The sequence below is a fragment of the Heterodontus francisci genome, chromosome 3 (assembly GCF_036365525.1).
Source record: "Heterodontus francisci isolate sHetFra1 chromosome 3, sHetFra1.hap1, whole genome shotgun sequence".
NCBI classification, from domain to species: domain Eukaryota; kingdom Metazoa; phylum Chordata; class Chondrichthyes; order Heterodontiformes; family Heterodontidae; genus Heterodontus; species Heterodontus francisci.
Window position 1 is genome coordinate 15,516,258 of NC_090373.1, and position 13,470 is coordinate 15,529,727.

Genomic DNA, 13,470 nt, shown 5'->3' on the forward strand with positions numbered 1-13,470 from the left:
ATGAGAGTAGCAAGAGACATAAAGGCAGTCTTCTAAAGCATCTATAGGTTTGTAATAATGAAAAGATTAGCGAGAGGAGTGTGGGCCTGTTAGAGGCAGAGACAGGAGAAATCATAATGGGAAATAAAGAAATAGCAGAGGCATTAAACAAATACTGTGTGTCTGTCTTCACAGTCGAAGGCACAAAAACTATTCTGGAAATAATTGGGAAAAAAGGGTCAAGCTGGAATGAGCAACCTAAAGAAATTATTGCAATCATACAATGATTACAGCACAGAAGGAGGGCCTTCATAAGATCATTAAAACATAAGAAGATAAGAAATAGGAGCAGGAGTAGGCCATTTGGCCCCTTGAGCCTGCTCCGCCATTCAATAAGATCACGGTTGATCGGATTGTAGCCTGACCTCCACTTTCCTACACCACACCACTAACCTACCTCCACCTCCCCATAACTCTTGACTCCCTTATAGATCAAACATCTGTCAACCTCAGCCTTGAATATATTCAATGGCCCAGCTTCCACTGTTCTCTGGGGAAGAGAATTCCAAAGATTAACAACCCTCTGAGAGAAGAAATTCCTCCTCATCTCTGTCTTAAAAGGGAGACCCCACGAGGGGAAACATCCTCTCAGCATCTATTCTGTCAAGCCCCCTCAGAATCTTATATGTTTCAATAAGATAATTTCTCATTCTTCTAAATTCCAATGAGTATAGGTCCAAGCTGCTCAACCTTTCCTCATAAGACAAATCCTTCATCCCAGGAATCAGCCTAGTGAACCTTCTCTGAACTGCTTCCAACACATCTATATATATCCCTCCTTAAGTAAAGAGACCAAAACTGTAGGCAGGACTCTAGGTACAGTCTCACCTTGTACAGTTGTAGCAAGACCTCCCTACTTTTATACTCCATCCCCCTTGCAATAAATGCCAACATTCCACTTGCCTTCCTAATTACTTGCTGTACCTGCATGCTAACTTTTTGTGATTCATGTACAGGGATACCTCTGTACCGCATCATTCTGCTGTCTCTCTGCATGTAAATAACATACTGCTTTGCTATTCTTCATGCAAAAGTGGACAACTTCACATTTTCCCACATTATGCTCCATCTGCCAATTTTTTGTCCACTCACTTAGCCTATCTGTATCTCTTTGCAGATATTTTGTGTCCTCCTCGCAACTTGCTTTCCTATCTATCTTTGTATTGTACACAAATTTGGCTACAATCCCTTCATCCAGGTCATTAATATAGATCATAAATAGTTGAGGCCCCAGCACTGATTCCTGTGACACTCCGCTAGTTACAGTTTGCCAGCTTCAAAATGCCCCATTTATCCTGACTATCTGTTTCCTGTTAATTAGCCAATCCTCTATCCATGTTAATATGTTACCCTAACACCATGAGCTCTTATCTTGTGTCATAGCCTTTTATGTGGCACCTTATCAAATGTGTTTTGGAAATCCAAATACTGGTTTCCCTTTATCCACCCTGCTTGTTACATCCTCAAAGAACTCTAACAAATTTGTTAAACATGATTTTCCTTTCATAAAACCATGTTGACTCTGCCTGATTGCATTATAATTTTCTAAATATCCTGCTACTACTTCCTTAATAATGGATTCTAACATTTTTCCAATGGCAGATGATAGGCCACCTGGCCTATAATTTCCTGCTTTCTGTCTTCCTCCTTTCTTGAATCAGGGTGTTACATTTGTAGTTTTCCGCTGGAACCTTTGCAGAATCTAGGGAATTTTGGATTACAACCAATGTAACTATCACTACAGCCATTTCTTTTAAGACCCTAGGCCATGTCAGCCTTTAGTCCCATTAGCTTTCCTAGTACTTTTTCTCTAGTGATTGTGATTGTTTTAAATTCCTCCCTCCCTTTGCCTTTTGATTTTCTATTATTGGGATGCTTTTAGTGTCTTCTACTGTGAAGACAGATACAAAATACTTGTTCAAAGTCTCTGCCATTTCCTTATTTCCCATTATTAATTCCCCAATCTCATCCTCTAAGGGATCAATGTCTGTCATTTTCCCTGTCATCAGCTCCCTACAAGATCAACTCAGCTAGTCCCACTACCCTACTCTTTCCCCGTAGCCCTGTAAGTTGTTTTCTCTTCAGGTGCTTATGCAACTGCTTCTTGAAATTCACATTTGAATCTGCTGCCACAACCCTTTCAGGCAGTGCATTCCAGATCTTAACCACACGCTGCATAAAAAAAAATCTTTTTCTCATGTCACCATTACTTCTTTTGCCAATCAGATTGAATTGGTGTCCTCTGATTCTCCACTTATGCCACCAGGGGCAGTTTCTCCCTATCTACTTTAGTTTTAGTTTAGTGATACAGCACTGAAACAGGCCCTTCGGCCCACCAAGTCTGTGCCGACCATCAACCACCCATTTACACTAATCTTGTACTAATTCCATATTCCTACCACATCCCCACCTGTCCCTATATTTCCCTACCACCTACCTATACTAGGGGCAATTGCTAATGGCCAATTTACCTATCAACCTGCAAGTCTTTGGCATGTGGGAGGAAACTGGAGCACCCGGAGGAAACCCACGCAGACACAGGGAGAACTTGCAAACTCCACACAGGCAGTACCCAGAATTGAACCCGGGTCGCTGGAGCTGTGAGGCTGCAGTGCTAACCACTGCGCCACTGTGCCGCCCACTCTGACTAGACTGCTCATGATTTTGAACCCCTCCATCAAATCTCCTCACAACCTTCTCTTTTCCAAGGAGAACAACCCCAGCTTCTCCAATCTGTCCATGTAACTGAAGTCCCTCATCCCTGGAAACATTCTCATAAAACATTTGTACACCCTCTTTAAGACCATTACATCCTTCCTAAAGTGTGACGCCCAGAATTGAACACAATACTCCAATTGAGGCCAAACCAATGTTTTATAAAGAGTCATCATAACTTGCTATTGTACTCTATGCCTCTATTTATAAACCCCAGGATCCCACATGACATTTTAACCAATTTCTCTACCTGCCCTGCCACCTTCAACAATTTGCATGCACATGCCCCCAAGTCTCTATGTTTCTGCACCCCCTTTAGAGTTGTACCCTTTAGATTATATTGCCTCTTATTGCTCTTTCTACTGAAATGTATCACTTTGCTCTTCATTGCATTAAATTTCATATGCCAAGTGTCCGCCCATTCGACCTGCTTGTCTATGTCCTCTTGAAGTCTATCACTATCCTCCTCACAGTTCACAATACTTCCAAGATTTGTCATCTGCAAATTTTGAAATTGTGCCCTTTAAGTGCAAGTCTAGGTCACTAATCATTATCAAGAAAAGCAGTGGTACTAGTACTGACCCCTGGAGAACATCAATATATTCCCTCCTCCTGTCCAAAGAACAACCGGACAGCACTATTCTCTGTTTCCTGTCATTAAGCCAACTTCACATCCATGCTGCAACTGCTCCCTTTATTCTATGAGCTTCAATGTTACTGGCAAGCCTATTATGTGACACTTTAGACATCCATGTACACCACATAAACCATATTACTCTCACCAACCCTCTCTGTTACATCATCAAAAAACTCAATCAAGTTAGTTAAACATGATTTGCATTGCTGGCTTTCCTCAATTAATCCACACTTGTCAAAGTGACTGTTAATTTTGTTCCAGATTATCATTTCCAAAAGCTTTCCCACCACCGAGGTTAACCGAACTATACTGTAGTTGCTGAATTTATCCTTACACTCTTTTATAATCGAGGATGTAACATTTGCAATTCTCCAGTCCTCTGGCACTACCCCTGTATCTGAGGAGGATTGGAAGATTATGACCAGTACCTCTGCAATTTCCGCTCTTACTTTCCTCAGTATCCTGGGATGCATCCCATCTGGTCCTGGTGACGTATTCATAAGGAAATAGTCGTGCAGAAATTAATGGGTCTAAGTGGCGACAAATCCCTGAACCTGATACCCTACATCCTATGGTTTTAAAAGAGGTAGCTCCACAGAAAATGAATGCATTGGTTTTGATCTTCGAGAATTCCCTAGATTCTAGAACAGTCCCTATGTATTGGAAGGGAGCACACTTAACCCTGCTATTCAAGAAAGAGGGAGAGAGAAAATGGGGAATTATAGGATAGTTAGCATAACATCAATAATGCAGAAAATACAAGAATCTATTAATTAGGGGCATGACAATAGGGCATTTAGAAAATCATAATATGTTTAAGCAGATTTAGCATGGATTTATGAAAGGGAAATCATGTTTGGTGAATCTGTTAGGGTTTTTGAGGTTGTAACCAGCAGGATGGATAAGGGGGAACCAGTGGATGTAGTCTATTTGGATTTTCAAAAAGCATTTGATAAGGTGCAACACAAGAGATTATTACACAAAATTAGGGCTTATGGAATTGGGGGTAATATACTAGCATGAATTGATTCAGGGACGGAAAACAGAGTAGGAATAAATGGGTTATATTCAGGTTGTAACTAGTGGGGTACCACAAGGATCAGTGCTTGGGCCCCAATCCATATCAATGGCTTTGATGAGGGGACTGAGTTAATACATCCAAGTTTGCTGACGATACAAATTTAGGTGGGAAAGTAAGCAGTAAGAAAGATGCAACAGGCTGCAAGGGAATATGGATAGGTTGAGTGAGTGGGCAAGAATTTGGCAGATGAGTTATAAGATAAAAACAGAAAATGTGAGATAAACCCAGCAGGTCAGGCAGCATCTGTGGAGAGAGAAACAGAGTTAATGTTTTAGGTTGATGTCCTTTCATCAGAACTGGGAAAAGTTAGAAATGTAACAGGTTTTAAGCAAATGCTTTAATTTCAGAATTCCAGCTGTATTTTGCTTTTGAATTTATGGAATTTAATGCCAAGAAGTTTGTAGTTACTCATTTTGGTCGGAAAAATAGGAATACAGATATTTTCTGAAATAGTGAGAGACTGGGAAATGTTGGTCTTCAGTGGGACCTGGGTGTCCTTATACATGGAAGCACAGAAAATTAACATGCAGGTACAACAAACAACTAGAAGGCAAATGGTATGTCAGCTGTTATTACAAGGGAATTAGAGTATAAGAGTAAAGAAATCTTACTGCAACTACATTGGGTCTTGGTGCGAAAACAATTGAAGTATTGTGTACAGTTTTTGTCTGCTTATCTAAGGGAAATAATATAAAAGCAAAATACTGCGAATGCTGGAAATCTGAAATAAAAATAAGAAACGCTGGAAATACTCAGCAGGTCTGGCAGCATCTGTGGAGAGAGAAGCAGAGTTAACGTTTCAGGTCAGTGAGCCTTCTTCAGATATAAGAAATGTAAAAGATTTTAAGCAAGTAAAGCTGGGGTGGGCCGCTTCTCTTCCAGGAATGCCTACCTTGAAGAAGTTCTGCTCTTCTCTCCGACGGGATTTTCGTTTGTCTCTTTTATCTTGTTCACCTTCATTGCTTTCTATTTCCCTCCTGGTGTTTGATAAAGTGACTGCCAAAACTCGTTTTCACAGCCACATCTCCTTCCTCAGTGACTGTCTCCTGCTCTAACTTATTCCACGTGGATTCCAATTGCAGTTTCACCCTTCATGTTTTGAATCCACCCAGGATTACAGGTATCTCCGAGAAATACAACGTTCCTCGGACTGCTGTTCTAACCACATCCTGAGATCCACACTCAGTGCTATGTGCCGCCACATGTACACAGTGAACCTCTCTCTCCAGAAGCACCGCCTCACCTTATCTCAAAGCTGTTCTACTCCGTAGTTTCATTTCATCCTTCATCTTATCCGACGCATTAACAAAAAACTTTTTTTCTTCCTGTCAGGTGTCAAGGAACGCAAGCTCCAGCAGCTGATGGGGACTAATGCCCCTCCAGATCCTTCTTCCCCTTCACTTCCCACTGACCCCACCCCTCCTGATATGACCCCTTGCCGTATATTCACTATACCCTCTGACCTCCCCCTCTCTGACGCTGAACGTTCTGTACTCAGCAAAGGTCTCAGTTTTATCCCATTACGTCCCCACCTCAATGAATTACGCGCTCGGCATGACGTTGAGCTCTTCTTCCGTCGCCTCCGTCTCCAGGCTCACTTCTTTGACCAGGAGTCCTCCCCCCGACCAGCAGACCCATTCACCCGCCTCCAGCATTCTCCCTCTACCTGGACCCCTCCCCTTGGCCTCTTACCCACTCTTGATCTTTTCATTGAAAACTGTGGGCGAGACATTAGTCATCTCAATTTCTCTGCCCTCCCATCACTCACTCTAGCCTGTCCCCCTCTGAACTTGCCACACTCCGTACTCTCAGGTCTAACCCCGACATTGTCATCAAACCTGCAGACAAGGGTGGTGTTGTTGTTGTATGGTGTACCGACCACTACCTTGTAGAGGCTCAGCGCCAACTCTCAGACACTTCTTCCTACTTCCTTCCGGACCATGACCCCACCACCAAACATCAAGCGACTTTCCACAGGACTGTCACTGACCTCATCTCCTCCGGAAATCTTCCCTCTACAGCTTCCAACCTCATAGTCGCGCAACCCTGGACAGCCTGCTTCTACCTCCTTCCCAAAATCCACAAACGGGACTGGCCCGGAAGACCCATTGTTTCTGCCTGTTCCTGCCCCACTGAACCTATTTCTTCCTATCTTGACTCTATCTTTTCTCCGCTGGTCCAGTCTCTTTCCACTTACATCCGTGACTCTTCTGGCGCCCTCCTTCATTTTGACAATTTCCATTCCCTGGCCCCAACCGCCTCCTCTTCACTATGGACGTCTAATCTCTCTCTACCTCCATCCCCAACAGGACGGTTTGAGGGCTCGCCGCTTTTTTTTTCATTCATTCATGGGATGTGAACGACGCTGGCCAGGCCAACATTTATTGCCCATCCCTAATTGCCCTTGAGAATGTGGTGGTGAGCTGCCTTCTTGAACCGCTGCAGTCCTTTTGGGGTAGGTATACCCACAGTGCTGTTCGGAAGGGAGTTCCAGGATTTTGACCCAGCAACAGTGAAGCAACGGCAATATAGTTCCAAGTCAGGATGGTGTGTGACTTGGAGGGGAACTTGCAGGTGGTGGTGTTCCCATGTATTTGCTGCCCTTGTCCTTCTAGTTGGTAGAGATCACGGGTTAGGAAGGTGCTCTCTAAGGAGCCTTGGTGCAATGCTGCAGTGCATCTTGTAGATGGTACACACTGCTGCCACTGTGCGTCGGTGGTGGAGGGAGTGAATGTTTGTAGATGGGGTGCCAATCAAGCGGGCTGCTTTGTCCTGGATGGTGTCGAGCTTCTTGAGTGTTGTTGGAGCTGCACCCATCCAGGCAAGTGGAGAGTATTCCATCACATTCCTGACTTGTGCCTTGCAGATGGTGGACAGGCTTTGGGGAGTCAGGAGGTGAGTTACTCGCCTCAGGATTCCTAGCCTCTGACCTGCTCTTGTAGCCACGGTATTTATATGGCTATTCCAGTTCAGTTTCTGGTCAATGGTAACCTCTAGGATGTTGATAGTGGGGGATTCAGCGATGGTAATGCTGTTGAATGTCAAGGGGAGATGGTTAGATTCTCTCTTGTTGGAGATGGTCATTGCCTGGCACTTGTGTGGTGTGAATGTTACTTGCCACTTATCAGCCCGAGCCTGGATATTGTCCAGGTCTTGCTGCATTTCTATACGGACTGCTTCAGTATCTGAGGAGTCACGAATGGTGCTGAACATTGTGCAATCATCAGCGAACATCCCCACTTCTGACCTTATGATTGAAGGAAGGTCATTGATGAAGCAGCTGAAGATGGTTGGGCCTAGGACACTACCCTGAGGAACTCCTGCAGTGATGTCCTGGAGCTCAGATGATTGACCTCCAACAACCACAACTATCTTCATTTGCGCTCGGTATGACTCCAGCCAGTGGAGGGTTTTCCCCTGATTCCCATTGACCTTAGTTTAGCTCGGGCTCCTTGATGCCATACTCGGTCAAATGCTGCCTTGATGTCAAGGGCAGTCACTCTCACCTCACCTCTTGAGTTCTGCCCTTTTGTCCATGTTTGAACCAAGGCTGTAATGAAGTCAGGAGCTGAGTGGCCCTGGCGGAACCCAAACTGAGCGTCACTGAGCAGGTTATTGCTAAGCAAGTGCTGCTTGATGGCACTGTTGATGACACCTTCTTCCTTGAGCAGAGGCCCAACCAGTCCTCATCCACTGCCACCCTCCTCTGCCTGGCTGAACTTGTTCTCACATTGAACAGCTTCTCCTTCAACTCCACTCACTTACTTCAAGTAAAAGGTGTTGCTCTGGGTACCCGCAAGGGCCCTAGCTATGCCTGTCTTTTTGTGGGATATGTCAAACATTCCTTGTTCCAGTCCTACTCAGACCCTCTCCCCCAACTCTTTTTCAGGTACATTGATGACTGTATCGGTGCCGTTTCCTGCTCCCGCCCCGAACTGGAAAACGTTTATCAATTTTGCTTCTAATTTCCACCCTTCTCTCATCTTTACATGGTCCATCTCCGACATTTCCCTTCCCTTCCTCGACTTCTCTGTCTACATCTCTGGAGATAGGCTGTCTACTAATATTCATTATAAACCCACAAACTCCCACAGCTACCTTGACTACACTTCTTCACACCCTGCCTCCTGTAAGGACTCCATTCCATTCTCCCAGTTTCTCCGTCTCTGATGCATCTGCTCTGATGATGCTACCTTCCATGACAGCGCTTCTGATATGTCTTCCTTTTTCCTCAGCTGAGGATTCCCCCCCACTGTAGTTGACAGGGCCCTCAACCGTGACTGGCTCATTTCCCGCACCTCTACCCTTATCCTTTCCCCTCCCTCCCAGAACCTCGATAGGGTTCCCCTTGTCCTCACTTTCCACCCCATCAGCCTCCATATCCAAAGGATCATCCTCCGCCATTTCTGCCACCTCCAGCATGATGCCACTACCAAAAGCATCTTCCCCTCCCTTGCCCTGTTAGCATTCCGAAGGAATCATTCCCTCCACGACACCCTGGTCCACTCCTCCATTACCCCCACCACCTCGTCTCCTTCCCACGGCACCTTCCCCTGCAATCGCAGGAGGTGTAATACCTGCCCATTTACCTCCTCTCTCCTCACTATCCAATACCCCAAGCACTCCTTTCAGGTGAAGCAGCGGTTTACTTGTACTTCTTTCAATGCAGTATACTGTATTCGCTGCTCAAAATGTGGTCTCCTCTACATTTGGGGAGACCAAACGCAGACTGGGTGTTCGCTTTGCGGAACATCACTGCTCAGTCCTAAGCATGACCCCGAGCTTCTGGTTGCTGACCATTTCAACACTCCCCCCTGCTCTCATGCTCACATCTCTGTCCTGGGATTGCTGCAGTGTTCCAGTGAACATCAACGCAAGCTCGAGGAACAGCATCTCATCTACCGATTAGGCACACTACAGCCTGCCGGACTGAACATTGAGTACAATAATTTCAGAGCATGACAGGCCCCTCATTTTACTGTTATTTTTTTTCTTTTTTCTTTTATTTTTTGTGTTTATTTTATTTTAGTTTGTTCAGTTTGTTTCTACTTTGCCTACCCACTGTGCTTTTTTTCATGTTTGTGCTTGTGACTGTTCAGCTTTCAGTCCATTAACAACCTATCTGTACTAATGCTTTGTCTTTCAGCACACCATTAACGTATTGTTTGCCTTTGCTCCATGACCTTCTGGTCAGCTATTCTGTGACCTTGTCCTATCAACATCTTCTCTTTTGTTAACTCTTGCCCCACCCCCGCTTTACTTGCTTAAATTCTTTTACATTTCTTATATCTGCCAGTTCTGAAGAAGGGTCACTGACCTGAAATGTTAACTCTGCTTCTCTCTCCACAGATGCTGCCAGACCTGCTGAGTATTTCCAGCATCTCTTGTTTTTATTTAAGAAATAATATACTTGTCTTTGAGGGAGTGCAACATAGTTACACTGGATTGGTTCGTGGGATGAGTGGGTCGTCCTATGAGAGGAAATTGAGTGGATTAGGTCTATATTCCCTAAACTTTAGAAGAATGAGAGGTGGCTTAATTGAAACATATAAAATTCTTAAGTGGCTTGACAGGGTATGCTGACAAAATGCTTCCCCCAGCTGGGGCATCTAGAACACAGGATCACAGTCTTAGAATAAGGGGTTGGCCATTTAGGACTGAGTGGTGAAGAAATTTCTTCACTCAAAGGGTTGTGAGTCTTTGGAATTTGCTACCCCAGAGAGCTATGAATGCTCAGTCATTGAATATATTCGAGAGAGAGGGATAGATTTTTGGGCATTAAGTGATATGGAGACAGTGTAGGAAGGTGGAGTTGAGGATAGCATAGTGGTAATGTTACTCAACTCATACTCCAGCGGCTGGGTCTAGAGACATGAGTTTAAATCCCACCATAGCAGCTGGAATCAATCTGGAATTACAAAACTAATCTCAAGAATAATGGTAAGAAACTATCAGATTGTCATCTAGTTTACTAATGTCCTTTAGGGAAGGAAATCTGTTGTCCTTACCTGGTCAGCCATGTGGCTCCAGCCACACAGCATTGTGATTGACTCTTAACTAGCCTCTGAAATGGCCTAGCAGGCCACTCAGTTGTATCAATCTGTTACAGAAAAGTCAAATAAGAATCAAACCAGACAGATGACCTGGCATTGACACAGGCACTAGAAAGGACAAAGGCAAACCCTGTCCAGTCAATTCTGGGGACTTGTGTCAAAATTGGGAGAGCTGTCCCACAGACTAGTCAGGCAAGCAGCCTGATATAGTCATACTTACTGAATTTTACCTTACAACCAATGTCCCAGTCTCTTCCATCAACAACCCTGGGTATATACTGCCGCACTAGAGGTGGTAGTACAGTGGCATACACTCCAGAGGGAGTAGACCTGGGAGTGCTCAACATTGACTCTGGATACTATGATGTCTTGAGGCACCAGGTCAAACATGGGCAAGGAAACCTCCTGCCAATTACCACCTACCACCCTCCTACACTTGATGGATCAGTACTCCATATTGGGTACAGAATGTACTCTGAGATGGGAACTTCAATGTCCATCACCAAGCGTGGCTAGGTAATTCTATTACTCACCAAGTTGGCCAAGTCCTGAAGGACATATCTGTCAGACTGGGCCAGCGGTAGGTGGTGAGAGAACCAGTAAAAAGGAAAAATCTAGTTGACCTCTTCCTCACCAACATACCTGTTGCAGATGCATCTGTCCATGATAGTATTGGTAGGAGTGAAAACCACAAAATCCAATAGAGATGAAGTCCCATCTTCACACTGCGGATGCTACCAGTGTGCTAAATGAGATAGATTTCGCACAGATCTAGCAGATCAAATGTGGGAATCCATGAGGTGTTGAGGGTCATCATCAGCAGCAGCAAAATTGTATTCAGTCACAATCTTTAACCTCACAGCCCGGCATATCCCGCACTCTACCAATAACATGAAGCCGAGGGAATAACCCTGGTTCAATGAAGCGTGAGGGAGGGCATACCAGGAGCAGCATCAGGCATACCTAAAAATTAGGTGCCAACCCAGTGAAGCTACAACACAGAACTGCATTCATGCTAAACTGCAGAAGCAGCATGTGGTAGACAGAGCTAAGTGATCCCACAGACCAACGAATCAGATCAAAGCTCTGCAGTCCTGCTACATACATTCATGAATGGTGGTGGACAATCAAAAAACTGACCAGAGGAGGAGGCTCTACAAACATCCCATCTTCAATGATGGGAGACCATAGTACATCAGTGCAAAAGACAAGCCTGAAGCATTTGCAACCATCTTCAGCCAGAAGTGCCGAGTGGATGATTCATCTCAGCCTCTTCCTGAGGTCCACAGCATCACAGATGCCAGTCTTCAGCCAATTCATAGAAACATAGAAAATTGGAGCAGGAGTAGGCCATTCGGCCCTTCAAGCCTGCTCCGCCATTCATTATGATCATGGCTGATCATCCAACTCAGTAACCTGTTCCCGCTTTCCCCCATACCTTTTGATCCCTTTAGACCCAAGAGCTATATTTAACTCCTTCTTGAAAACATACAATGTTTTGGCCCAACTTACTTCTGTGGTAACGAATTCCACAGGTTCAGAACTCTCTGGTTGAAGAAATCTCTCCTCATCTCAGTGCTGAATGGTTTACCCCATAACCTTTGACTATGACCCCTGGTTCTGGACTCCCCCACCATTGGGAACATCCTTCCTGCATCTACCCTGTCAAGTCCTGTTAGAATTTTATAGGTTTCTATGAGATCCCTCCTCACTCTTCTGAACGCCAGCAAATATAATCCTAACCGACTCATTCTCTCCTTGTACGTGAGTCCTGCCATCCCAGGAATCAGTCTGGTAAACCTTCGCTGCACTCCCTCTATAGCAAGAACATCCTTCCTCAGATAAAGAGACCAAAACTGCACACAATATTCCAGGTGTAGCCTCACCAAAGCCCAGTATAATTGCAGCCAGACATCGCTGCTCCTGTACTCAAATCCTCTCGCTATGAAGGCCGACATACCATTTGCCTTTTTTACTGCCTGTTGGACCTGCATGCTTACCTGCAGCGACTGGTGTACGAGAACACCCAGGTCTCATTGATTATTCCCCTTTCTCAGTTTATAGCCATTCAGATAATAATCTGCCTTCCTGATTTTGCTACCAAAGTGGATAATCTCACATTTATTCACATTATACTGCATCTGCCATGCATTAGCCCACTCACTCAACTTGTCCAAATCACCCTGAAGCCTCTCTGCATCCTCCTCACAACTCACCCTCCCACCCAGTTTTGTGTCATCTGCAAATTTGGAGATATTACATTTGGTTCCCTCATCTAAATCATTAATATATTTTGTGAATAGCTGGGGTCCTAGCACCGATCCCTGCAGTACCCCACTAGTCAGTGCCTGCCATTTATCCCTACTCTTTGTTTCATGTCTGCCAACCAATTTTCTATCCATCGCAATACACTATCCCCAATCCCATGCGCTTTAACTTTACACACTAATCTCTTATGTGGGACTTAGTCGAAAGCCTTCTGAAAGTCCAAATTAACCACATCCACTGGCTCCCCCTCATCAATTCTACTAGTTACATCCTCGAAGAATTTTAATAGATTTGTCAAGCATGCTGACACTTTTCGTAAATCCATGCTGACTCTGCCCGATTCTACCACTGTTCTCCAAGTTGTCTGCTATAAAATGGACTCTAGAATTTTCCCCACTACCGACGTCAGGCTGACTGGTCTATAATTCCCTGCTTTCTCTCTACCTCCCTTTTTAAATAGTGGGGTTACATTAGCTACCCTCCAATCTGCAGGAACTGTTCCAGAGTCTATAGAATCTTGAAAGATGACCACCAATGCATCCACTATTTCTAAGGCCACTTCCTTAAGTACTCTGGGGTGCAAACCATCAGCACTGGGGATTTATCGGCCTTCAATCCGATCAATTTTCCCAACATCATTTCTCTACTAATACTGATTTCCTTCAGTTCTTCTCTCT